General features: G+C 46.2%; 1 protein-coding gene across 3 annotated transcripts in view; it reads right to left on the bottom strand.

Annotated features, from left to right (window-relative positions):
• The window catches only part of SHLD1 (shieldin complex subunit 1), a 287,950-nt gene that overhangs the window by 142,401 nt on the left and 118,961 nt on the right, over positions 1-26,588 (bottom strand). Inside the window, exon 1 of one of the 3 annotated variants that reach the window (XM_075596000.1) lies at positions 2,186-2,462. The exons of the other annotated variants lie outside the window; for them this stretch is intronic. The gene's annotated coding sequence lies outside the window, so the exon portion shown is untranslated. Of the gene's footprint in view, positions 1-2,185; positions 2,463-26,588 lie in introns of those variants that run through there. 3 annotated transcript variants of the gene reach the window in all.

Here is a 26,588-nt window from a genome sequence, read left to right as displayed (position 1 = left end):
TTCCTGGTAAAACATTTTTATAAATAAATATGTGTTCCTTATTATGAAGATAAACTCCCTTTAATGGCTCACCCGGTGGTCCAGAGCAGTGTTATAGGGGCCTTGGCTATTAATACAGGGCATGTTTGTTACACAGTGGGTCCTATGTTTTAGCCTAACTATACCCTCATTTATATGCTCACAGCGGACATACATCTCTGCCTTTGGATGCAAGACAGATGAGATATATATATATTTCAAAGTAATACAACAGATATCTGTTGCACACCACAAGTAATATACAGTATATAACGATATAATCACCGGTGAACCTGGTTCAGGGAATCCCTGTCTGTACTCCAAAGTCAGCAAGCCAAATTAGAAGCAGGGCACTACGGATTTCTGCAAAAACAAAACGATTTATTTAGCCAATGTTTCGACGTTTCGGCAGATACTACTGCCTTTCACACCAGTTGTATCTGCCGAAACGTCGGAACATTGGCTAAATAAATCGTTTTGTTTTTGCAGAAATCCGTAGTGCTTCTAATTTGGCTTGCATGTATATCAAAGTGACATTATTTCCCTGACATTTAGGGATGGATTTCATTCAAACCATCAAATTACTATATATTTTTTTTTCATCATTAGTCTTACAAGTTGTTTCTCTTAAACCAGGGATATTTATGGAGCACAGAGTTTTGGAATTTGGATCCTATTTTTTCTATGTAGTCTAACCCAGCGGTGCGCAAACTGGGGGACACGAGATTAACTGCGGGGGGCGCGGGGTTTACAGAGGCCTCGCGCGCTTCCCGAAGGCACTTAAATGAAGTGCCGACGAAGGCCGCTGTAAACATTACTTACCGTGGTTCTGCCAGCATTGCCATGGCAACGTGGCGTCAAATGACACCATGAGGTCATGTGCCGTCATGTTGCTATGGCAACGTGATGTCATGACGCCCAGATGCCAGGAACAACAGCAGGGAGGAGGGAGGGGGCGCGCGGAGAGCAGGACAGCCGGTAGGGGGGCGCAGGAGAAAAAGATTGCGCTCCCCTGGTCTAACCTAGTAACTGTTACTGATATTGCAAGAAAATGTAAAAAAAAAATAATTCAAGTAACATCTTTAAGATGTTTAACATATTTCTGATCTGAACTGAGCACAAGCACTGAGTTCTAACTTAGATTTATAGCTCAGCACATATACTGTAGGTTTGAAAATCTAATACAATAAATGAAGACTACTTTCATTACGAGCTGGTGATGGCCCATTACCTACAAGTGTGTCTAAGGACAATAATTCAGCAGTGACTTCTAAATTGCAGACTTCGGGGCTGAGAAATAAAGCCATTTTAATCACTATTGTGCTCATTTCTATGTTCCACAAAGAACCCCTTTTAGATTACAACAGCCTTGTTAATGTCCACATTAACCTGCCAGCATCATCTTTATAATCTTACTTTATACTGTAACATCTCACTTCCTCCCCATATCAACTAAATATCTCACTACAAAACTGTATGTAATATCCACTGCTTCTATATACCTGCCAGGGACAGAGTGGTGCAAGGAATTTAATATAACAGCTGGAAAAGTGTTCCAGAAGCTCTGCAGTCACTCATGGGTGACTCAGGGTATAAACATTTCTGTCTGAGGCACACACAAGGCGAGACTCATCGGAGGGTACACTGTGTATGTGTGGGTTTCACATGTTCTTCCTCATGACCTCCTGGGGGACTTACTCCAGCTTTTTTTGTTTTACTCTAATTTGTTTTTATAAACGGTCTGATCCAATTTATTGGATACGGTTTTGTAATATTTTTGTTAGATTTAATCTAAAATATAATAAGTACTGTCTTTGAGCTGTAATTGAACCTGTGTACCTCTGGAAGGATTGTTCTAATTTAGGGATATGTTTACCACTTTATTTTCTACATTGGGACTTTGTTAAACATGTACATTTACATTTACAGGGACCGAGGACTCCTTAAATGAATCCTTTCACACATGTGCAAGTTAGTATGTGACACTATCCTTTTGAATAAAGGCCTCGAGATCTTTCTACACTTTTTTAGAAGGTTGTTGGTATAATGATGCAATCAAAACAAGAGAGGATATTTTTAAAACAAGTTATTTAAAACAATTATGTAACTTGAGCCCCCCCCCCCCCACTTCTCTTATAGGCCAGTAACTGGGAAGGGAGCGCGTTACCTCGCTGTTTGGTGCTTCACCTGTTGGTTCACAGGAGGTCAGAGTTGTCTCCAGAGTGTTATGAGACTTGGACAGGATGCTATGAGACTTGGACAGGACTGGTTCACAGGATTCTGGTTCTTTCATGGTGTTTTAGCGCCTCCAGTAGTGATAGCTCCCACAGTGTAGGGGCCAGCACCCATCACTACACACATACCTTCTCTCAGCCCAGGGACTGACACCATAGGCTGAAGTATAATTGCAGCAGGATCTTTATTTGCAGCATACATCTTACAGCTTAGCAGCACAGTTCTCTGCATACGCCTCAGGACTTCTGGACGGTGCTTACTTCCACTGCTTCAGGTGGCCTTGACTAGCTTGTCAAGTGAACAGGCTTACCCCGCAATGGGGAAGACTCATAGTTCCCACCTGCTTCATCCCTCCTTCCCTCTAGCCAGGGATCAGGCAGAGACTCACTCCTCCACCCTCTCTCACCCAGGGGGAGAGGAAGACTCCTCACTCCATGAGGAGCTGAGAGGAACTCAACTAACTTTAGCCTACTTCCCTTAGAAACTTCCAGAAGGGGCGGGCTCATAGACTGTACCCACCTACTATGGGCTGTACACAGACCATGAGTCACCACAGACCTTCCTTCACATTCAGGGGAAGCGGGAAGGGGGGTCCAGGGCCCGCAAATTAACCTGCTAATGCCTGGATCTTAACAGGGCTAACAAAGCAGATACACTGGGTGGAAAGGAACAGGCACGGTTTGGTCATACCCTGTTACAATTATATAAAGTAGAAGTTTAGGTTTGTATGTTCATACAATCACTGTTTGTGTTCCCATTTGTCATGGATAGTACTAAGGGTATTAGGGTGCTCAGATAATAGAATCCTTTTCAATATGTCATCATATATAAATATTGAACTCCATAGTGGAAATATATAATGAGTTCACAGTCCAGATACGGCAACTTAATTGCAGTATGACAAATATCCCCTGAAGGTTATGAAAAAGCGGGGAACTCCACACTTGACACAAACCTCACTGGGGGAGTCTTCAAAAATATCCTTAATGCCAGCCGCTGCAGTAGCTTCAGTGAAGGAGAAAAAGATAAAGCAGCGCACAACTAAGGAAGTAGGATCCCAAAAAAAAATTTTTTTGAATCATAAGTTTAAAAAAAAGGAGGTACACAGCTCTCCTACACGTTTCGTACACTTCTGTACTTTATAAAGAAACGTGAAGGATAGCTGTGTACCTCCTTTTTATTTAACTTATGATTCAATCATTTTTTATTTTTTTGGGGCCCTACTCCCTTGGTTGTGCGCTGCTTTTTCTTTTTCCCCTTTGTCATGGAGCAAGGTTCCTAAGTACGTACGGTTCGCTAAGAGCCAAAGAAAATCTAGCAGCTAATGCATAGTCAGATGTCCAGTAAAGCCGCGTCCATGGTGAGCTCATGCGCGACCGTGCTCGTGGCGTCACGCACACCTGTAGCTGCAGCGATTTGTTGCCTAGGGGTAGATGCGACCGGGAGGCGTGGCCGTGACGTCACAGAGCTGGTTCGCCCTCATTGGGCGAACCGCTCATGTGACCCAGCCGTCGCGCAACGGAAACAAATGTATTTGTCTTCTTTCTGATAAATCACGACGCAAAGTCGTGCAGACTCTATTGCCGGCCTCATAGAGGCACAGCATTTTGATCATGTTTCCCACACCATCGCGCGGTCGCGCTCCCCATGGACGCAGCCTAACACCAATATATTGAGAGACACAAGCTGAAGCTTGATCCAGAAAAATCAGATGGCAGATTTCACGAGTGCTAGGCAGAGGTGCTGTTATGAGGAAGACTGAGACTTGGAATCTGGGAAGTCATTGATCTAACAGGGGTGCACAAACTGTGGGGGCCGCGGCATTTTCGGGGGGTGCAGCGCTTACCTCTGTACAATGTACATGTAACGGTTCTACGGGCCCCCACCCAATCTCACATTGGCCCCTGTGGTCTACTAGCCCCATTACATGTCTGTATGTCGTGTGGTGCACCTGCTGGCTTACAGGACTCCTGAGTCTCCCACTGAGTTGGTATGGGGATATCAGCACGACAGGCATCTGAGGTAGTGTGATCAGAGTCTTACTCACATCTGATGCAGCGCCTCCACCCCATCAGGATCTCTGCGGCTGCAGGGAGAAGTGTCTGATGGGAACCTCCTTCTGTGTAAGAACTTCACTCACACACAGCAAGGGTCTTGTGAAACTGGGCATCTTTATTGCACGTTCAGGCAGACTGCCCCTCATAGCGGTCGGTCTAGCCTCTCATTTTGGTGAAGTGCATCCCTCTCAGGAGTTCCTTCTCTCTCTCAATGGAGTTGGATCACCTCTCCCCTAAGGGAGATCACCACCTGTGTCAGGTCCCTGATCACAGTGTAGATCAACTATTAATTATATCTGACAGCCTTAACTGCTGAGGACCTCCAGAACTGAATCATAACTGAACTCTTGATTAACACACTAACTTTAGGCAGTGCTGTGTCTTATATAGACTCAGAAAACAGCCACACCTCTGGTGTCACTAATAGTGGACACAGAGCATGTTACCACTCCCCTTGTGTACATATGACACCTCACCAGGTTGTGAGGGCAAACCTCCATGATTGTTGCTGGCAATCCTGCATACTTACCAGGCATTATTGCCAGCATGAGAAAGAGCTGTATACCATTTTTATACATGGCTACATACACATTTAAATAAAACTCAGAGGGAGCATGCGAGGCCTCTGTAACTGCCTTTTACCTGCTCTCCAGGGACTTCTGGTGACACGTCGTCATGACAACGTGGAGTCAAATGGCAAAGCATTGCCATGGCAACGCAACATCACATGACGTTGTGACGTCAAATGATGCCGGAGAGAAGGTAAGATGGCGGGAGTGGGGGGCGCATGAGCTTGTGGGGAGAGCAGGCAGGGGGGCGCAAACAAAAAAGTTTGCCACACCTGATATAACTGACAGAACCAACAATTCCTTTGTGTTAGTAAGGGATCATCGTTGTTTGTTTGTGTATAGAACTGAGGAGGAAGAGTGGGTAGCGTGTCAGGAAATGAATGAATCATTGAAATTCACCAAAAGATAAATATCTGGTTGCCCAATAAGAGACAGATGAAGAGGAGACAGATGGCCCAATTGTCAAAACACCCTATAAATATAAAATGTGGCAAAAATAAAGTCAGAGACCATTAACAATGGCAGCAAGATCATAATATAATGAAGTTTTGAATCATTGCCCAGACATTAAATACGTAGTAATCTCCAGTGTTCGACAAACCTATACATTTGCTCGCCCCAGGCGAGTGGATTTAACATCGTGGCGAGCTCCTATTGGCCCAAGCAGCATACGTTTGGTACTAGGTGGCGAGTAGATTTTTTTTTGTGTGGCGAGTAGATTTTTTGGTGATTTGTCGACCACTGGTAATCTCAACCAATTGACAGACTTATTAATGAGATTTCTGACTTCAAAGAGAGTGATCCCATTAAAGACTATGGGGACTAATCCTTTTTTGAGGAACAGGGTAATTCTAACCTTAAGGAGTGTGATTCTTCATAAGTCTTTTGGGCTCATTGATCTATATGAAAGTGTCAGTATGATCAACATAAGTTAGAACAGGGGTGCGCAAACTTTCCCCCTGCACCCCCCTACCTGCTCTACACCACCCCGTTACCAGGACGACGCATTACCAAAGACAAGGTAAGACTGCGCTTATAGTGCCGGCGACGCTGCGTCACGGCAAAACAAATGTATTGCCGCCGTCGCGTGCGCTTATAGTAAGCGCGACGGGAGCAACGCTGGTGGCGCGAATTTCTGAAGACGGTCAAATTTGATTTTTCAGAGGCTGTCGCCACATGTGACAGCCTCTGAACTAATCAAAGATCTGGTTGTCCGCGACGTCGCCGGAAAGAGAATTACAACTTTTGCTAGCGGCAATGGGTGACGTCATCCGTCGAGTCGCCGTCGCACGCACTATAAGCGTGGCCTAAGGGAAGTTGGAGAAGCTTCACGCGATCCCCCGGCATTTAATTTAAATGCCTTGGGGAAGAGCGCAGGGCCTCTGCAACCGCCTTTCCCCTCTCCCCCCCCCCTGGAAAATCTCACCCCCCAGTTTGGGCACCCCTTAGTTAGAAGATATGTATAAATGGATGTGTTTGGTCTGACAAACTTATGGATCAATTGGTTTTTGTAATCCTTATAACATTTTAACCACTAATTGGGCTAGGCTGAGAAGTCAGGGCTATTTTTTTTATGCTAGCATGTAACGGAAGGGACAGCGTGGCACCACAAATAAAGGTTAAGCCCACACGCTGCCTTTGCCCATCAAGATGGTGACCTATTACAAGGGTTAATGTCCCATCCCAGGGTTGGAAGATGTCACAGCCCTTGTAATATATAACTGACAGTTATATGTATATGTTTCACGTTATTGGTTCAGTGGGACTCATTATATGCCTGGGCCAGTAACAGTTGCTGATGACCACTTATACAATGAGTCAGGGGGCTAACAATTGTGTGGGTCAGGTGCTGTGCTAAGAGGCAATGGGGAGCACTGTTCTCTTCCCAGCAGCGAGGTGTCTAACCCTGCGGGAGGCCTAGAATTTAACTCAGGGACCGGCGTTCGGGTCCTTGCCCCATCACTGCGGTTCCCTTACGTCAATTCCAATTTATCACGCTCCCAGGTCCCGCCCCTCTGGACTGTAGTTTGGCACTGGCTCCACCTCATAGCTCCGGATTGGCTTAGTCGATTAAAGGGACTCCATTGACGTTTCCAAATGGAGACCGGGAAACTATAGACGCAAAAAACGATCTGGAATTCACAGTTGTTCTGGGTTATCTGAAGTTGGTTTCGGAGTCATGAGACCAACTACATCATGGACTTTGGACCTGGGGTGGATTTTTCTTGTAACTGGAAACATGAAACAGCCTATCGAGGCGGCATCCAGGGTATGCTAGGTTCATAAGCATCCTGCACATAGCAAGCTAGGAGTCGTCCGTAAGTCCTTGATTGTGGGGTCATTGTTCTATCTTGTATGTGTGGCTCACTGTTGGCACCAGCTAAATAAACTTATGTTTATTAAACTCTGTGTTCTGCATGGTGATTACAATCCCTAGTAGTCTAATCAACCCCAAACTATGACAAACACTTTTTTGGTGGTTGGAGTGGGTTCGATAGGCTCAGTGCGGAAATACGTGTGGGTGTTTCAGTACTGAGAAGTTCTCAGCTTAGAGACCTCAGAACCCAGGTTCATACTAGGACTGTGCTGGGTGCTGTTGTGGTGTTGCCTGGTAATTACGATCCCCAGAGATCTGGTAAACTCCAATCCATGACATAGCATTAAAGGGGTCTACATATATAAAAGCAAATATGGTGCATTTATGTGGTAAAATATCTGCTCTGAAACCAGTGTGTGGTTTGGACAACATTAGCCATCCATATATCATAAAAAAACAACAGTAATTAAACAGCCATCCATTTCTCTTTGTCAAAAGGGGTGTGTCCAAACCACACACTGGATGGATTAAGTAATTATAGGCTATGGTCCTTTTTGATGATACAGCTGCATTTTAATTAACTCTGCTACAATATCTTTCTATATACACTTATATAAGCATTGGCATTGCTATTATACATGCTGGAGATTCGCATACAATTATACAGGTGTATCCTGTTATAGTTGAGAGTAGTCGCCACTGTAATTACATGCACTGTGCCTAACCATTAGTTCTTTTAAAATTGACACACAAAGCTGACTACCGCATTGTTTTAATGATTTATTTAATAGAGATTATTTAAAATAAAACCATTCTACAATACTGTACATAGGTGTCAGCCTATCACTCTTCAGTAATATACTGTCACCTGGACTATCCAGACACCACCATCCACTGATCCACCTCCTTATTTTGGGGAACCTCCCTAGTATCGTATCTGCCCTAATAGTCAACTGAGAGTGTAGAGTGCATGCTATTGGGGCCTTTTTTGTTCCTGTCTCTTTGACATATTCATTTGTTTTGCGATATACAATATTCCCCTAGTGCACCTCCTCTTCACTAAAATTATATACCGCGTTTGAGCGGGTATCACCCCCACTTTTTTATCGGAAAAAGACCTAAACGAAGAGCTAGACCTAGAGGACTGGTCAGATATCTGGGAGGCCACTAAAAAATCTTCCATAAACACACTAGCAAATGAGAACTCCTATAAAGTTTTATATAGATGGTTCCTGACCCCTAATCAGCTACACCGTATGTTCCCTTGCTGCTCATACTTTTACTTAACTGTTTTCTTATTGTGAGACATAAAAAAAACATTACAATGCAACCTGTTTATTTTTATATTTTCAACAAAAGACAGGTGACTGCCTGCCTGGGTGGGTGAGTGGGTAAATGACAGTGATTGGGTGGGTGAATGATAGTAGAATGACAGTGGGTGGGTGAATGACAGTTGAATGACAGTGGGTGGGTGGGTGAATGATAGTGGGTTGAATGACAGTGGGTGGGTGGGTGGGGGAGTGGGTGAATGACAGTGGGTTGAATGACAGTTGGTGGGTGTGTGAATGACGGTGGGTTGGTGGGTGGATGAATGACAGTGGGTGGGTGGATGAATGACAGTGGGTGTGTGGGTGGATGAATGACGGTGGGTGGGTGGATGAATGACAGTGGGTGGGTGGATGAATGACAGTGGGTGTGTGGGTGGATGAATGACGGTGGGTGGATGAATGACAGTGGGTTGAATGTTGAATGTGGGTGGGTGGGAGACAGTTACTGGGTGACATTGACTGGGTGGGAGACAGTGACTGGGTGGGTGGGAGACAGTGACTGGGTGGGTGGGAGACAGTGACTGGGTGGGTGGGAGACAGTGACTGGGTGACAGTGACAGTCAGTGACTGGGTGACAAGACTGTGGGTGACAGTGACTGTGGGTGACAGTGACTTACCTTGACCGGGTGGGTGCAGCATGCCGCCGGACGCTTCCCCCTCCTGCCCCCGATATCCCCGCAGCAGCTGCCCGGGACGGGAGGTGGGCTTGGGGAGGGGGCACGGGAGGTGGGCTCGGGGGGCGCGCAGGAGGTGGGCACGCGAAAAGCTGGCCGTGGGGGGAAGCAGGCCACAGGAGGAGCTACTACTTCCCCCTCCATTCAACGTTGGGAGCAGGGGGTGGGGTTAGCGGGCCGCAGAGGAGCTTGGATTCCCCCTCTGACCCACGTTGGGAGTGGGGGGGGGGAAAGAGGGGGAGCGGCCGGGCCCCCCTGACCCACGGGCCCGGGACGCCAGTGCCCTTTGTCCCCCGCTGTTTGCGGCCCTGATTCCCGGTGTCAGCTCCTTGTGACCTTGGGCAAGTCACTTTATCTCCCTGTGGCTCAGGCACCAAAAAATAGATTGTAAGCTCTAAGGGGCAGCGACCTGTGCCTGCAAAATGTCTCTGTAAAGCACTACATAAAAATAGCAGCACTATTACAAAACATGCTATTATTATTATTTGCTGTTGAGGGCAAGTTTTGCTTTTAATCTGAATTTCGGAGTGGCAAATGTTCTGTGCATGATATTCCTGATAGTTTGAAGATGGTATATGCTGGAGTGATTTTTCACATTGCCATAAAAAAAATTCCATATCCATATTTGGGCGGTCTGTTGGACTTGGAATGCTTTGTTGTGTTTTTTTTTAAATCTTTGTCTTTAATTATCATTGGCAGCATTTGTTGAGTATAGAGGACCTCAGGGGAAATAGTCATCTTAATGAGATGGCACCTTCCCAAAAATTATATATTTAGATTGTGCCCACTTTCCGGTTTTGATGGTCATTATACCTCTATACATTTAGCTAGCCTTATCCCACCCCATCTGTCATTTCTTCTATCTGATGTTATTATAGAAGCGTGCCTCTAGCTTATTGCCACACTTTATTACTTTTTAATTACTGTTGAATACACATTCAGTGATATGTGTTTTATGAATACACTTTATTAAAAGCTATATTTTATACATTTGGAGGTGTGCAATTAAGTGAATCTCTTTAGAGTTCACGTTCTAGTGTTCTCATTTCTTTTTTCTGATTCACATGCAGTTCACAGTCTGCACCCACGTGCTCTCACTTTCGTTAAATTATACATCAGTCTATTAGTACGGGATTAAGTTGATCACTCCCCACCCACCTCTCCTTTTCACTCCATCTCTCTGTTCACTGAATATAAAGCTTCATGCTATGATGGTGTAAGTGCTCCTCCGAGGTACATATTAACAAACAAGTCACATGCAAATGTGACCAGAGACCTCAAAGAATGAAGGAGCGTACAGGGGGGATATGTTAAACTCCCCAAACCATCAGGCTAGGTCCCCAGTATGTTCTGCAGAGCACGCATCGGCGTGCTCTGCACGAACAAGTACCGCCCTTCAATCTGGCTGGGCCAACTACACACCTTGGCGTGCAATTACCCTCCGCTGTGCACAACAGATTTTCCAGCAGACAACAAAATTGTGTTTAGATCTAGCGACAGTCATGTGTGTCCAGGAGTACCAATCATGTTGCAGCTTTCCATAGCCAATCAGAGTGCAGACTCTTCTGCTTTTTTTTTTTCTGTTGACTAGAAGCCACACACCCTCGACGCACGTTCAGTCGCTAGTCTTCATACATAGGTGAGACCGCAGATCGTGGTTTCCACACGTGCCCATGCAGCCACCCTGCCGGGCGCGTGTGCTAGTGCAGACTGGGACCGCGGACTAAGGCTGCATTTATAGTTACGGCTACGGCAACGCAACCACGTGACATCAGCTGTCGCCGTTGTAATAGCGATTACTGCTTATACTTGTAGCCAGGTCCCCCGTCACCTCTGGTTTCCCGCTCCTCTTACCTCTGGTGCAGGGAGGTTGCTGCCGGGAGAGCGATGAACCCTTGGTAGATCAAATCATGGAAATGGCAAAAAATGTGGATAGAAATATACTTATTACAGCAGGAGAGGGTAATAAAAAAAATAGAAATTACAATAAACATAAAATAAGGATAAGTGGCGTTTCCTTTATCACTTAACTCCTTGGAAAAATGAACGGTGCATTTACAAAATGTCCTCTTACCCAGCAATGCTGAAAAAACTATCGGCTGTTAACAGGCAATGGGTGCCATGATATAATAGATCATAGCAACAAAACAATAGACGATCACTACAAATATCAAAAAAAAATCTGAACTAACATAAAAACATGAATAACAACAAAAAAAATATATAAAATGATAAAAACAATCAAAAGGTGTATAAAGTTAATATTTCACTGGTGGACCAATCGGATAACAGGACGAAAAGTTAAAATAATTAATGTTAGATTAGAGTGCTAGTGTCTAAACATTCATTGGGTACTACAACTCCAAGGGGTTTCAATCTTAAAATCCAAAATGATTCCCTCTTGCATAAGATCCTGAATCTATCTCCTTCCATTAATGATGGGGGGGGGGGGGGATATGTTCAACTCCCATAGCCCTAACACCTGCGGGATTTGTATTTTGATTAGATGTGAAATGTCTGGGTACATTATGAGTAATATTCCCATTAATGACATTTGTTCTGTGCTCTAAAAATCTTGTGTTACATGGGCGTGTAGTAGGCATTTTATATTGCGGGCCGCATGTGCAAGAGATCATGTAAATTACATAAGTACTCAGACAATTAATAAATCACTTAACCTTGAAAGTTTCATCATTGGAGAAAGAAGAAAGATAATTATTGTTTTGCAAATGTTTGCACATAATGCACCTAATCCTACCACACCTTCGTTTGACAGCTTTTTTCATTTACACAGACTGCAAACCATAAGCCGGTTTTAACTTGCTAGGAGTAAGCATGTGTAGCCAGGACTGGTTTCCTTGGCTACCAGTCTGCCCCTTCCTGTCAGTAAGCCCTGGTAAGAACAGGCTGCCAGGAGTTATCATGGGTTTTCCCCACCCACAGCAGCTTCAGTGAGTCACAGGGGAGGCGGCGGGACTAGGTCTGTGTGTGTCAAATCAGGGACTAAGACCCGGTACGTGCTTCCCTTGTACTTAAGGAGCTGCACATTCCAAATTGAGTCAGTTGTCTCTACCCTTGAGAGACACAGGTTCTCACCCAGAAGTGCAGATTGGCTGTGCACTTACTGTCTTCTCCCCTTGGGGAGTTAGGAGTGAGACCATACCCCTGACTCTAATAGGGAGTAAGAGCAAGGACAGCTGTGGGGGCCCTGTACCCACAGTGGAGGTCCAGGGTACACCCTGAGGGTGGAGCCCCAAGAACTGCTGTAACCACTGTGTGAGCTGTGTATGCTGGCCATCTGCAGTGTGTAAGAATAAAGTGTGTTCCTGTTCACATATACCTTCCTGCCTGAGACAGCAATCTATCAGGGAAAGGGCAAGAAGTTCTCCTGCAGGGATTGTCCCCCCTGGGGCCTGCAAGAGATGGAGGCGCTATCACCGTGAGAAAGAATCAGTTACTACCCCAGAAGCCTATTGTAAAGGGATCTGGGGACATGCGCCTCTCAGCGAGTCCCAATCACCTCTAACCACGCGGTAGCATCCTGCCCTGTGTCGTGCTCTCTCAGCAGCTTACCTCCTCCACGCCGAGCCGTTCCTCTGCGGTGCACGCCACATCTGCATGCAACGATCGGGGCGCGCGCACCCGATCCTCTTACCTGTCCTCCCGTGCTGCTGGCGCCGCCCCTCACCGGCTGTAGGCTATTACCAGGTATCGCTCCCCTGTCTCTCTTCCTGCTTACCTGGACCTATCATTGCAACCACTCAGCCAAGCCTCCGCTCCACCCCTTGCTACCATTGGCTCCTACTCCTTTATAACCCCAGTCTGCCCTCTCCATCGTCGCTCAGCATAGCTTCTCTGTGGCTCCTGTGTGCAGTGACTTTGCCAAGCTCTCTCTTCCAGCTCCCTGTTCCTGTCCCTGCTCTGTTTGGATTTGATCTCGGCTTGGCTTTACTACGTGTACCTCTCTACTCCTGGACTCTGCTTTGGACTTCACCACGCTGCTCTCTCCTGCCCCTGACCCTTGGCCATTAACTCTCCGACTTCTGGCATCCCGGACTCAGCAAGTATATCGTTAACCCTTTTCTCACCAGGCCCGGCAACGCAACTTATCACACTCCGGGCACACCCTCACTGCTGTGGGTGCGTGTTATACCCTTACCCACCTCAGTACTGGGGACTGGCCAGGTCTGCGGGCATACAGGCGTTACCTTATGCTGAGCCCAACAAACGCAGATCCCCCTGAGGTGGGCCAAGTTGTCACTATGGATCACTTTAAGCGGCCAAGTTACCGTGGTGGCGCAAAAACTCTCTACACTCTCCCTGCAGGAATCGCCACCTGTACCGTCCCCTCCTGCCTCACTGCCTGCGGGTAATTTGGAACCACGTATTCCACCCCCCAACCGCTATGCCGGAGACCCCCTTACTTGCCGGGGATTCTTGAATCAGTGTGACGTTCAATTCGAGATGTCCCCATCTCGGTTTCCCTCAGGTCGTTCGAAGGTGGCCTACGTCTATGCTCTGCTCTTTGGAGACGTGCTCGCTTGGGCTTCTCCCCTCTGGGAACACCGATCAGATTTAACCCAAGATTACCCCAAGTTCCGGCGAGAATTTCAGCTAATCTTTGACACACAAGCACGTAGAGAGACTACCGCTTCTTCTTTGTTCCATCTTTCTCAGGGTCGCAAGCCGGCTGCAAGATACGTGGTGGAGTTCTGCAGCATCGCTGCAGAAACCCAGTGGAACGATGAAGCTCTCGCTGCGGCATACTGGCAGGGTTTGTCTGAATCACTCAAGGATGACCTCGCGGCTCATGTTCGTCCCTCATCCCTAGAGGAACTCATTGCCCTCAGTATCCGGATGGATCAGCGCATCTAAGAGCGACGCCACGAACGTCAGCGTCCTCATTTACTGTCTACCCTGCCAGTTTCTCTTAGGTCTCCTCCCTCGGCTCTTCCTTCGTTGGACGCCCCCGAACCGATGCAAATCGGTAGCCAACAGCTTCGGGCCGCTGAGAGAACACGCCGCTGAGAGGAGGGACTCTGCTACTATTGTGTCTGCCCGGAACACCAACTACGTCACTGTCGCCTGAAACCGAGAAACAAGAACGCCCAGTAAAGGTAGAGGGGCTTCTACTAGGTACCATTTCGCCTTCCCCCTTGTCCCCCAAGGAGCTACCGAAGAGAATCCTTCTTCCCATAACTCTTCTGGCTCCTAATATCAAGGTAGAGGTTGAAGCCTTCATCGATTCCGGGTCTGGTGGCAACTTTTTGGATCATGAATATGCTTGCAATAATCTCATCCCGTTAGTTAAGAAGAAGTCGCCCATCGGCCTGGAGGCTATCGACGGCCGACCGCTTCAACCAGCCTTCATTATTTGGGAATCTATTCCCCTCACCATGACCACCGTGGATGGTCATACCGAAATCATCATCATCTTTGATGTTTTTCACTCCCCCACTGTCCAGGTCATTTTGGGACTACCGTGGCTCCAGCTTCACAACACGCGGGTTGATTGGACCAACGAACTTCCGAGCCAGTGGACGCCTACATTGGAGAAGACGGTCTCACCTCCCGTTACCATGCTTGCTGTTCTCAATGCCTCCACTCCTTCTCTTTCTTCCCTGCCAGAGGTTTACCACGACTTTTCGGATGTCTTTAACAAGACCCAGGCTGAAGTTCTTCCTCCTCACCGTTCGTACGACTGTCCCATCGAATTAATTCCTGGAACCATTCGTCCCAAGTCTAAATCATATCCCTTATCTGTCCCCGAGACCGAAGCTATGGCGATCTACATCGAAGAGAACCTAAAGAAAGGGTTTATTCGGAGTTCCACTTCCCCCGCTGGGGCCGGTTTCTTCTTCGTGAAAAAGAAGGATGGCTCTTTAAGACCCTGCATCGACTTTTGTGGGCTTAGGCTGAGTCCATAGAGGGGGTAGCAGGGCTGAGGAGCGCTGACGCTGAGGCTCGCCTGCTGAAATCTGCACGATTTCATGCCCATGCAGGCGAGCCAGCGGGCGTGATCGGGAGGCGGGGGGAGACTGAGGGAGGCGGGGCAGTGACGTCGCTGGGCCAATCGCCCGTGACACACCGACGTCAACGTCACGGCGCTGACGTCACGGCGCTGTGACGTTGATGCCACTCCGCGCTGATTGGATGTTTTCAGCCGACAGCGCTCTGAAAAACAGCTTGGCTGTCGGCTGAAAAATCCAGTGCCTCAGCAGGCCTGCGGACGCTCGCGTGAGCCCCCTCTAAAGACATCCTCATGGAGGATGCAGGGGCTCAGCGAGGAGCGTCCGCACGGCTCAGCGCGGCCTCCCCTGCTATGGACTCGGCCTTAACAAGATAACAGTCAAAAATCGGTACCCCCTTCCTCTAATTTCCGAACTCTTCGACCGGCTCCATGGAGCCTCTATATTTTCTAAACTGGACCTGAGAGGAGCCTACAACCTCATCCGAATACGAGATGGTGATGAATGGAAAACTGCATTTAATACGCGTTCAGGTCATTATGAATATCTGGTAATGCCGCTCAGCCTCTGCAATGCTCCTGCCGTCTTCCAAGAATTTATGAATGATATCTTCCGGGACATTCTGGGAATTTTCGTCATCGTATATTTAGACGACATCCTCATATTCTCCAAGAACCTGGAAGAACACATTTGTTACACTAGGGTGGTCCTTTCACGTCTGCGTGCTAATCGCCTCTACGCGAAAATGGAGAAATGTCTTTTCCACCAATCTTCCACAGCCTTCCTTGGCTATATAATCTCCGATAAAGGTTTCACCATGGATCCTGAGAAATTGAAGTCTGTTTTGGATTGGCCGCTGCCGAATTCCCTAAAAGCCGTTCAGCGATTCCTTGGTTTCTCTAACTACTTACAAAAATTCATCCGTAATTTCTCCACTATCGCACTACCCATTACGGCTTTGACCAAGAAAGGTGCTGATCCCACAACGTGGTCTTCCGAAGCCATCAAAGCCTTCCAGTTCCTCAAAAAGGCTTTTGTCTCCGCTCCCATCCTTCGGCATCTGGATACAGCCCTTCCTTTCACCCTGGAGGTAGATGCTTCTGACGTGGGAGCTTGGGCAGTACTCTCACAAAGATCCTCTCCACAAGAAAAACTCTACCCATGTGGATTCTTTTCCAGGAAATTCTCTTCTGCCGAGAGAAATTATGATGTCGGGAACCATGAACTTTTGGCTATCAAATTAGCTCTGCAGGAATGGAGACATCTTCTCGAGGGTACCAAAGAGCCAGTAGCCATTCTCACCGATCACAAAAACTTATTATATATCGAGTGGGCTCGTCGTCTAGGATCCCGTCAAGCACGTTGGGCATTGTTTTTCTCTCGTTTTAATTACACGATCTCTTACATCCCCGGTACCAAGAATATCAAGGCCGATGCTCTTTCTCGCCAATTCTCTACAGAGGAAGGATCTTACGAACCTTCTGAGACGATCATTCCCGCAAAACGTATCATTTCTGACAATAATTTTGATGTCTTGGATGAAATCAGTAAAGCTCAGGCTCATATTCCTAGGAGACTTAAGGTGCCAGAAGGTCGTCTGTAAGCTGCTCCACGTTTTCACCACAAGATCCTTGAGTGGGGGCATTCCTCGAGGTCTGCGGGGCATCCAGGCTTCAAGAGAACTGTGGACTTTATCAAACTGACCTTTTGGTGGCCCAAAATGAACAAGAACATTTTGATTTCACCAGAGCTTGCCCAGTCTTTGCTCAGAGCAAGTCCACCCGACACAAACCGTCTGGTCTTCTCCTGCCTTTTCCTATTCCAGACCGGCCTTGGAAGCATATTTCTTTGGACTTTATTGTGGAACTACCTAATTCTCATGGCATGAATACGATCCTCATGGTAGTGGACAGGTTTTCTAACCACTCACACTTCATACCCCTCAAGGGTCTTCCCAATTCAGCCACCTTGGCTGACATTTTTTCTAAAGAAATTTTCAGGTTACATGGCGTACCACTTTCTATTGTTTCTGACAGAGATACTCAATTTATCTATAAATTTTGGCGAGCATTCTCACAAAGACTTGGCATCTCCCTTCTCTTCTCCTCGGGTTACCATCCGCAAACCAACGGCCAGACGGAAAGAATGAATCAAACTTTGGAGCAGTATCTCAGATGCTTTATATCAGAATCTCAAGACAATTGGGTGGACCTATTACCTTGGGTGGAGTTCGCTATTAATTCACTGAAGAATGAGTCCACGCAAGAGTCACCTTTTTTCATTAATTATGGGTACCATCCCAGCAGTATTCCCCTCTCCTTCCTCCCCTCTGGTGTCCCTGCAGCGGATACTCATGTCTCTAATCTACAGACTTCTTGGAAAAAGATCCAAAGAGCCTTGCAAGGGTCCATTCAAAGACAAAAGACGCAAGCAGATCGGCAACGTCGGGTGGGCCCAGTATACAAACCTGGAGACAGAGTCTGGCTTTCCTCAAGAAATATCAAACTCAAAACCCCTTCCCAGAAGCTCGCTCCTAGATTTTTGGGTCCCTTCTAGGTCCTCGAACGGATCAACCCGGTAGCATATTGACTTTCTCTTCCTCCCACCTTGAAAATACCCTCTGTGTTTCACGTATCCCTCTTGAAACCCTTTGTTCAAAATATACGCTTTCCGGATCGCCCTCGGAGACCTAGTCCCGTCACAGTACAAGGACAACAGGAATACGAAGTCCAGTCCATTCTTGATTCACGTTGGACCAGAGGCAGACTCCAATTCCTCGTTCATTGGAAGGGATATGGCCCAGAGGAATGGTCATGGATACCTTGTCATCACATTCATGCTCCAGCCCTTCACAAACAATTTCGTCGGAAATTTCCTCACAAAACCTTGGGAGGATCGTCCGGAGTCTGATCCTCAAGAGGGGGTACTGTAATGGATCGGGGGACACGCACCTCTCAGCGGGTCCCCGTCACCTCTAACCCCGCGGTAGAATCCTGCCCTGTGTCTCCGCTCTCTCAGCAGCTTACCTGCTCCACGCCGAGCCGTTCCTCCGCGGCGCACGCCGCATCTGCACGAGATCGGGGCGCGCGCACAGCGAGCCTTACAGAAGGCGCGCTTACCCGATCCTCTTACCTGCCCTCCCGTGCTGCTGGCGCCGCCCCTCACCGGCTGCAGGCTATTACCAGGTATCACTCCCCTGTCTCTCTTCCTGCTTACCTGGACCTATCATTGTAACCACTCAGCCAAGCCTCCGCTCCATCCCTTGCTACCATTGGCTCCTACTCCTTTATAACCCCAGTCTGCCCTCTGCATCGCCGCTCAGCATAGCTTCTCTGTGGCTCCTGTGTGCAGTGACTTTGCCAAGCTCTCTCTTCCAGCTCCCTGTTCCTGTCCCTGCCTCTGTTTGGATTCCCTTGGTTTGATCTCGGCTCGGCTTTACTACGTGTACCTCTCTACTCCTGGACTCTGCTTTGGACCTCACCATGCTGCTCTCTCCTGCCCCTGACCCTTGGCTCTTGGACATTAACTCTCCGACTTCTGGCATCCCGGACTCAGCAAGTATATCGTTAACCCTTTTCTAACCAGGCCCGGCAACGCAACTTATCACACTCCGGGCACGCCCTCACTGCTGTGGGTGTGTGTTATACCCTTACCCACCTCAGTACTGGGGACTGGCCAGGTCTGCAGGCATACAGGCGTTACACCTATGCTGTTCTCCCCTACAACAATGCAGGAAGCTCAGATCTACTGTGAGCCAGCAGGTATGCACCACACCACACAGGTGTAGCAGTGAACTCTCCCAGAGAGTGTGAGGGGGGGGGGGGGGAGGAGACATGGGTTACATATATTTTTAATATTATTAGTTTTTTTAGGTAAATATTGACTGAGAATCAGATCGCACTTGATTACACACTAATGCCAATTGTTTTTTTGTTTTTTTTCAGCAGATTTTTTAAATAGTTATAAACTTAGGGAGCTTGTGACCTGAAGGTGTGATAATATCAATATTAACCAGTTCTAATCTATGACGAACATTAGTTCGAATTTTTCTTTCAGAATCAGCGAAGATCTATCTGAAGATTTAACTTTTTCAAAAGACATAGCAAAAAAATTTCTGGCATAAACTTTGGCTAAAAATCTCTTTTAGAATTTCCGATTTTAAAGAAAATCTACGTCTGTGTCGGGACCCACGTATAGAGACTTCTTAATTCTAAGCAGCTCCTTAGCAGTCAGCTGTGCTGACTGCAACACATGACCTCCATGGCCTATAATAAGGCACCTCCCTCAGTTTGGCTGGTTGAGGAAACGCGCACTGAACTAACAAGTAACGATGGGAGAAAAAGTAACGCCTATAGGGATGAGTGTCATGGTATTATGAGATGACCAGGCAGTGTCCTAACTTTATTATTTTAATAATCTACTAAGGCGAGATATATCGAAACAGGTAACCATTACACTCAACTAGAAATCCATTACAGTTTTAGTATTGCGCAAACAATATTAAAGTCCCCAGCGCTAAAGTCCAAGATACCGTGATCTTCAGATAGTCTCTGATCTTAAAGATGATAGCTGGGCTCCGTTGAAAATGTTCCAGATGGGATGTGTCTTTGGAATAGACAGATGCACGTCTGAAATACAGATGAGAGGCACACCTGATTGCGCAGCGTTTTCTAGCAATCAGATCCCTATCTAAGACAGTGAAGATTCCTACTCACATGATGAACGCCAATATATTCAGTGGAGAGAATCTGTGCTTGTTCCCCTTCTTTCAGCTCCTCTCACAACCCCACGTGCAGGCAGCTTACTGGAGGTGGCCTCAATCCACAATGGCGTCGGGGGTGGCTCCGTTAAGAACCCCCACCAGATAGGTGCAGCTGGAGGCCTGTGTGTAACTCCTGCAGGAGTTACACACAGGCCTCCAGCTGCACCTATCTGGTGGGGGTTCTTAACGGAGCCACCCCCGACGCCATTGTGGATTGAGGCCACCTCCAGTAAGCTGCCTGCACGTGGGGTTGTGAGAGGAGCTGAAAGAAGGGGAACAAGCACAGATTCTCTCCACTGAATATATTGGCGTTCATCATGTGAGTAGGAATCTTCACTGTCTTAGATAGGGATCTGATTGCTAGAAAACGCTGCGCAATCAGGTGTGCCTCTCATCTGTATTTCAGACGTGCATCTGTCTATTCCAAAGACACATCCCATCTGGAACATTTTCAACGGAGCCCAGCTATCATCTTTAAGATCAGAGACTATCTGAAGATCACGGTATCTTGGACTTTAGCGCTGGGGACTTTAATATTGTTTGCGCACTAATTGTTTTCAGGTTTGGAATAACCTGACATTATTGTCACCTAGCTGCTTGCTCTTACAGCAATTGTCAGACTGTTTGTTGTTTTAGCACTTATTATCCAATAGCACATTAATTATCACATCTTAATTTAGTGTAGGTAAGCGCTTTTGGAGGGGTTATTTTCTTTGTTCTGTACAGTTTTAGTATTGATTTCAGGTTTTAAGTTCAAGCATTTCACGTCAATTCACTAAAATAAGGGACAATGATGCGTCCCGACAGACATTTCAGGGACAACGAGTCAAGTCAATGAAATAAGGGACAATCCCGTATACACGGGACAGCTGACCATCCTGTTACTGATCCCGACTTGCGTCTGATTGCTCTTGCCCTGACCCTGGTCAAACGATTCTCCTATTTGCTGCCTGCCTTGACCCTGGCTTACCTGACTACCTCTTTTGCCTGCTCCTCGTGGAAACTCTCTACTACCCATTGCACCATTCATCCGGACTCCAGCTATCCAAGATTACCCCAGGTGATTCTACACTACTGGCTCTCCCCGTAGATATACCCACTTAATCAGAAGATTATATAAAGCCCCCTGTAATTGCACTCTTGATAGGTGACATTATAGGGAAAATGTCATCTTATAGGAGGCCACTGAATAGCCTATTCCCTAAATAGGGTAAGCCGCAAAGGTCACAGTCAAATAAAAAAAACGACGAGACACCATAAAAATGCATACACAATGCACGATAAAATCCCCAAATGTGTATAGGCACGAGAACAGGCAAGGAACTGTCAATGTCCAAAGCCACAAAACCAGCTAACCCAATGCTGCGTGAATCCACACAATGTATGTGTGGTGGCGTGCCAAATAATTAAATAATAAATGGTACGCCGCAGTAAAGTAATGGAGTATAAATAACCCTCCGTGAGGTGGTATACAACCTGGTTAGGGTGTCCTGATTCTACCCACTAGCGTGCCGACAGCTGGAGCTCCAGGAGGTGACCGGAGCTGATCGTGCCTAATCCCACAAGCCGCGTGGTCACGCGTACCCCGACGGACGTTTCGCGCATCACAGCGCGCTTTCTCAAGGGGGAGGAGTAACAAACACAGTATGGTTAGACCTTATATACACCTCCCTGGAGGGGAGGGGCGGACAACAGATGCATCATAGGGAACACATTAGCCCTAACATGACAGATAAAGAATCAATGGGAGGGAGGGGAGGGTGGAGGGAAAGGGGGGGGGGGTGTCTAGGAAAGAGACAAAAACACACAAATAGTAACCATAATGGCTCTGTAAGAAGAGATACACACGATGGCAACTAAAGTGTAGCAGTAGGTCAGTTTTAAACTTCAAGATCAAGAGCTGATGTGATTGTATAATCCAATGAAATACACCAGCTAAGGCACACGTGAACGACCCGAGTATGGTAGACAGAAGGCAGAGTGCTCATCAGAGGGACAAGAGAGATGTATATAGTGTAGGATTGGGCTATTCTAGGCGAAGCCGCCTAAAAAGTCAAAACGGTTCCTACTAAGCTGATATTACTAAATCCTATATACCTGGATCCCTCTAACCCCAATTAAAGAAAGGAGGAGAAAATAAAACCTTCATTGAGGCCATATGGTGCCAGAGTCTTAAGCACATGTATCCATCGGCACTCACATTGGCGTAGTTTCATATCCCAGTTGCCCTTACGTGGCCCCCAGGGTACATGAGCTATACCAATGAAGCCAAGATTTGATGAATCCCCCTGATGTGCCTCATTTATGTGCCTTGCAACTGGTGTATCAAGTTTGTTCCTGACTGACCCAAGGTATTCTAAGATACGTACCTTGAATGCCCTATGAGTTTAACCAACGTATTGTTTACCACAGGAGCATTGGATGAGATATACAACTCCTGTGGTAAGACAATTTATAAAATCTTTGATGGTATGGGTTTGGTGTAATGTTGAGTCCGTAAACGTTTTGGTGACTCTGATTGATGGGCAAGCCTTGCAGCGTCCGCAAGTGTACGTACCTTTGGGTTTGTTACCCAACCATGTGCGCAAAGGTCTGGTTTGGAAATGACTTTTAACCAGGCGATCGCGAAGATTACGCGCTCTACAGCTAATCATATTGGGTGTTGATTGTAATATATTGGCCAAATCCTCATCTTGAAGCAAGATGTGCCAGTGTTTGGTTAGGATTTGGCGAATAGACTGCCATTGGTTGCAGTAGGTGCCAATAAAGCGTATGGTTTGTGACTTATTGTCAATAAGTCTGGGGCATTCAGTCAGTAGGCTAGGTCTAGATGTATTTAATGATCTATGATAAGCTTTTTTCACAATTGTTTTTCAGTATCCTCTATCCAGAAATCGCTTCGTGAGGTCTTTAGACTGGATATTAAACTCACTCAAACTAGAGCAGTTGCGCTTAAGGCGTAAAAATTGCCCTGTAGGGATATTGTTAATAAGTGATTTTGGATGGTGACTGTCTGCTTTTAAGAGACTATTTGTTGCCGTTGGTTGGCGGTAGATGGTTGTCTCTAATCGGCCATCCTGTTGTTTCGAGATTTTGATATCCAGAAAATTAATACTGTCCTTTTGTATTTCGTATGTGAGTTTTAGATTATGCACATTATGATTCAGTTTGTCCATGAACTCGACCAGAAGTTTCTCTGTGCCGTTCTACAATACCAGCACGTCATCAATGTACCGTGACCAGAGATCTATGTGATCTGTGTACATAGAGTAGTCCTCCATGAACACCACGGTTTCCTCCCACCAGCCCAGATAGAGATTGGCATAGGTGGGAGCACACGCGGTGCCCATGGCGGTACCTTGGATTTGATGATAGATCTTTGAATTGAATAAAAAGAAATTTTTGGTCAAGACAAAATTCAGTAGCTGCAAAACAAAATCATTATGTGCCCGTGCATGGGTGTCTCTAGCGCGGAGGAAATGTTCCACAGCTTTAAGTCCAGAAGAATGAGGTATACTTGTGTACAAACTCTCTAAATGAATCCCTACTAATAAGGTGTCATTATCCACAGTAACATCCTCCAGTCGCAGCAGAGCTGCCTTAGTGTCCCTAAGGTGCGAGGGAAGGGATTCCACAAAGGGGCGTAGAAATGTATCGAGATAGATGCTGGCGTTGGAAGTAAGATTTCCAACGCCAGACACTATAGGTCTACCTGGTGGAGGGTAGGAGCCTTTGTGTACCTTGGGAAGGTGGTAAAACGTGGCCAGGGGGGGATGTTTAATATAGATAAACTCAGATTCTGATTTTGTAATCACCTTATTTTCCAAGCCAGATTTAAGAATGGCAGATAATTCGGTAAGGAAAGTGTCAGTTGGGTCTGATGATAGTACTTTGTAACAGTATTTATCAGAAAGTAGCCTGATACATTCTTTGACATAGGAAGATGTATCCAAAATTTCCACATTACCACCCTTGTCTGATGGTTTTATTGTGATGGTATCGTCATTCTCAAGATCTTTGAGAGCTTGGTACTCCTTAAAACAAATTAAAGTTTTTGGAGTGATTTATCTCGATACATTTCTACGCCCCTTTGTGGAATCCCTTCTCTCGCACCTTAGGGACACTAAGGCAGCTCTGCTGCGACTGGAGGATGTTACTGTGGATAATGACACCTTATTAGTAGGGATTGCTGTAGAGAGTTTGCACACAAGTATACCTCATTCTTCTGGACTTAAAACTGTGGAACATTTCCTCCGCGCTAGAGACACCTATGCACGGGCACATAATGATTTTGTTTTGCAGCTACTGAATTTTGTCTTGACCAAAAATTTCTTTATATTCAATTCAAAGATCTATCATCAAATCCAAGGTACCGCCATGGGCACCGCGTGTGCTCCCACCTATGCCAATCTCTATCTGGGCTGGTGAGAGGAAACCGTGGTGTTCATGGAGGACTACTCTATGTACACAGATCACATAGATCTCTGATCACGGTACATTGATGACGTGCTGGTATTGTGGAACGGCACAGAGAAACTTCTGGTCGAGTTCATGGACAAACTGAATCATAATGTGCATAATCTAAAACTCACATACGAAATACAAAAGGACAGTATTAATTTTCTGGATATCAAAATCTCGAAACAACAGGATGGCCGATTAGAGACAACCATCTACCGCCAACCAACGGCAACAAATAGTCTCTTAAAAGCAGACAGTCACCATCCAAAATCACTTATTAACAATATCCCTACAGGGCAATTTTTACGCCTTAAGCGCAACTGCTCTAGTTTGAGTGAGTTTAATATCCAGTCTAAAGACCTCACGAAGCGATTTCTGGATAGAGGATACTGAAAAACAATTGTGAAAAAAGCTTATCATAGATCATTAAATATATCTAGACCTAGCCTACTGACTGAATGCCCCAGACTTATTGACAATAAGTCACAAACCATACGCTTTATTGGCACCTACTGCAACCAATGGCAGTCTATTCGCCAAATCCTAACCAAACACTGGCACATCTTGCTTCAAGATGAGGATTTGGCCAATATATTACAATCAACACCCAATATGATTAGCCGTAGAGCGCGTAATCTTCGCGATTGCCTGGTTATTCAAGGTACGTATCTTAGAACACCTTGGGTCAGTCAGGAACAAACTTGATACACCAGTTGCAAGGCACATAAATGAGGCACATCAGGGGGATTCATCAAATCTTGGCTTCAGTGGTATAGCTCATGTACCCTGGGGGCCACGTAAGGGCAACTGGGATATGAAACTACGCCAATGTGAGTGCCGATGGATACATGTGCTTAAGACTCTGGCACCATATGGCCTCAATGAAGGTTTTATTTTCTCCTCCTTTCTTTAATTGGGGTTAGAGGGATCCAGGTATATAGGATTTAGTAATATCAGCTTAGTAGGAACCGTTTTGACTTTTTAGGCGGCTTCGCCTAGAATAGCCCAATCCTACACTATATACATCTCTCTTGTCCCTCTGATGAGCACTCTGCCTTCTGTCTACCATACTCAGGTCGTTCACGTGTGCCTTAGCTGGTGTATTTCATTGGATTATACAATCACATCAGCTCTTTATCTTGAAGTTTAAAACTGACCTACTGCTACACTTTAGTTGCCATCGTGTGTATCTCTTCTTACAGAGCCATTATGGTTACTATTTGTGTGTTTTTGTCTCTTTCCTAGACACCCCCCCCCCTTTCCCTCCACCCTCCCCTCCCTCCCATTGATTCTTTATCTGTCATGTTAGGGCTAATGTGTTCCCTATGATGCATCTGTTGTCCGCCCCTCCCCTCCAGGGAGGTGTATATAAGGTCTAACCATACTGTGTTTGTTACTCCTCCCCCTTGAGAAAGCGCGCTGTGACGCGCGAAACGTACGTACGCGTGACCACGCGGCTTGTGGGATTAGGCACGATCAGCTCCGGTCACCTCCTGGAGCTCCAGCTGTCGGCACGCTAGCGGGTACAATCAGGACACCCTAACCAGATTGTATACCACCTCACGGAGGGTTATTTATACTCCATTACTTTACTGCGGCGTACCATTTATTATTTAATTATTTGGCACGCCACCACACATACATTGTGTGGATTCACGCAGCGTTGGGTTAGCTGGTTTTGTGGCTTTGGACATTGACAGTTCCTTGCCTGTTCTCGTGCCTATACACATTTGGGGATTTTATCGTGCATTGTGTATGCATTTTTATGGTGTCTCGTCGTTTTTAACATTATTGATTAAAAGTTTTTTTTTTTTTTATTTGAGTGTGACTTTTGCGGCTTACCCTATTTAGGGAATAGGCTATTCAGTGGCCTCATATAAGATGACATTTTCCCTATAATGTCACCTATCAAGAGTGCAATTACAGGGGGCTTTATATAATCTTCTGATTATTTGTGTGGTCATGCTGTGCGTTCTCCCTTGCACCAGGTAGTCTAGTCTTATACTCTATGTGTGTTTGTGCGGTGAAGCGACGTGTCGCCTGTGTATTTTAGATATACCCACTTAGCCTGATATTCTGTAGAACAGTTCCTTCTAATGGTAATGAATTAGCTATATGGTATATTTCTGGTTACTCGCCGCATGAACGTAACTGTTAACTGACAGTGATTTAAACTTAATATCAGAAAGTATAAAGTT

This window comes from Ascaphus truei, chromosome 4 (genome assembly GCF_040206685.1).
Source record: "Ascaphus truei isolate aAscTru1 chromosome 4, aAscTru1.hap1, whole genome shotgun sequence".
Taxonomy (NCBI): Eukaryota; Metazoa; Chordata; class Amphibia; order Anura; family Ascaphidae; genus Ascaphus; species Ascaphus truei.
This window is presented reverse-complemented; position numbering and strand designations above follow the sequence as displayed.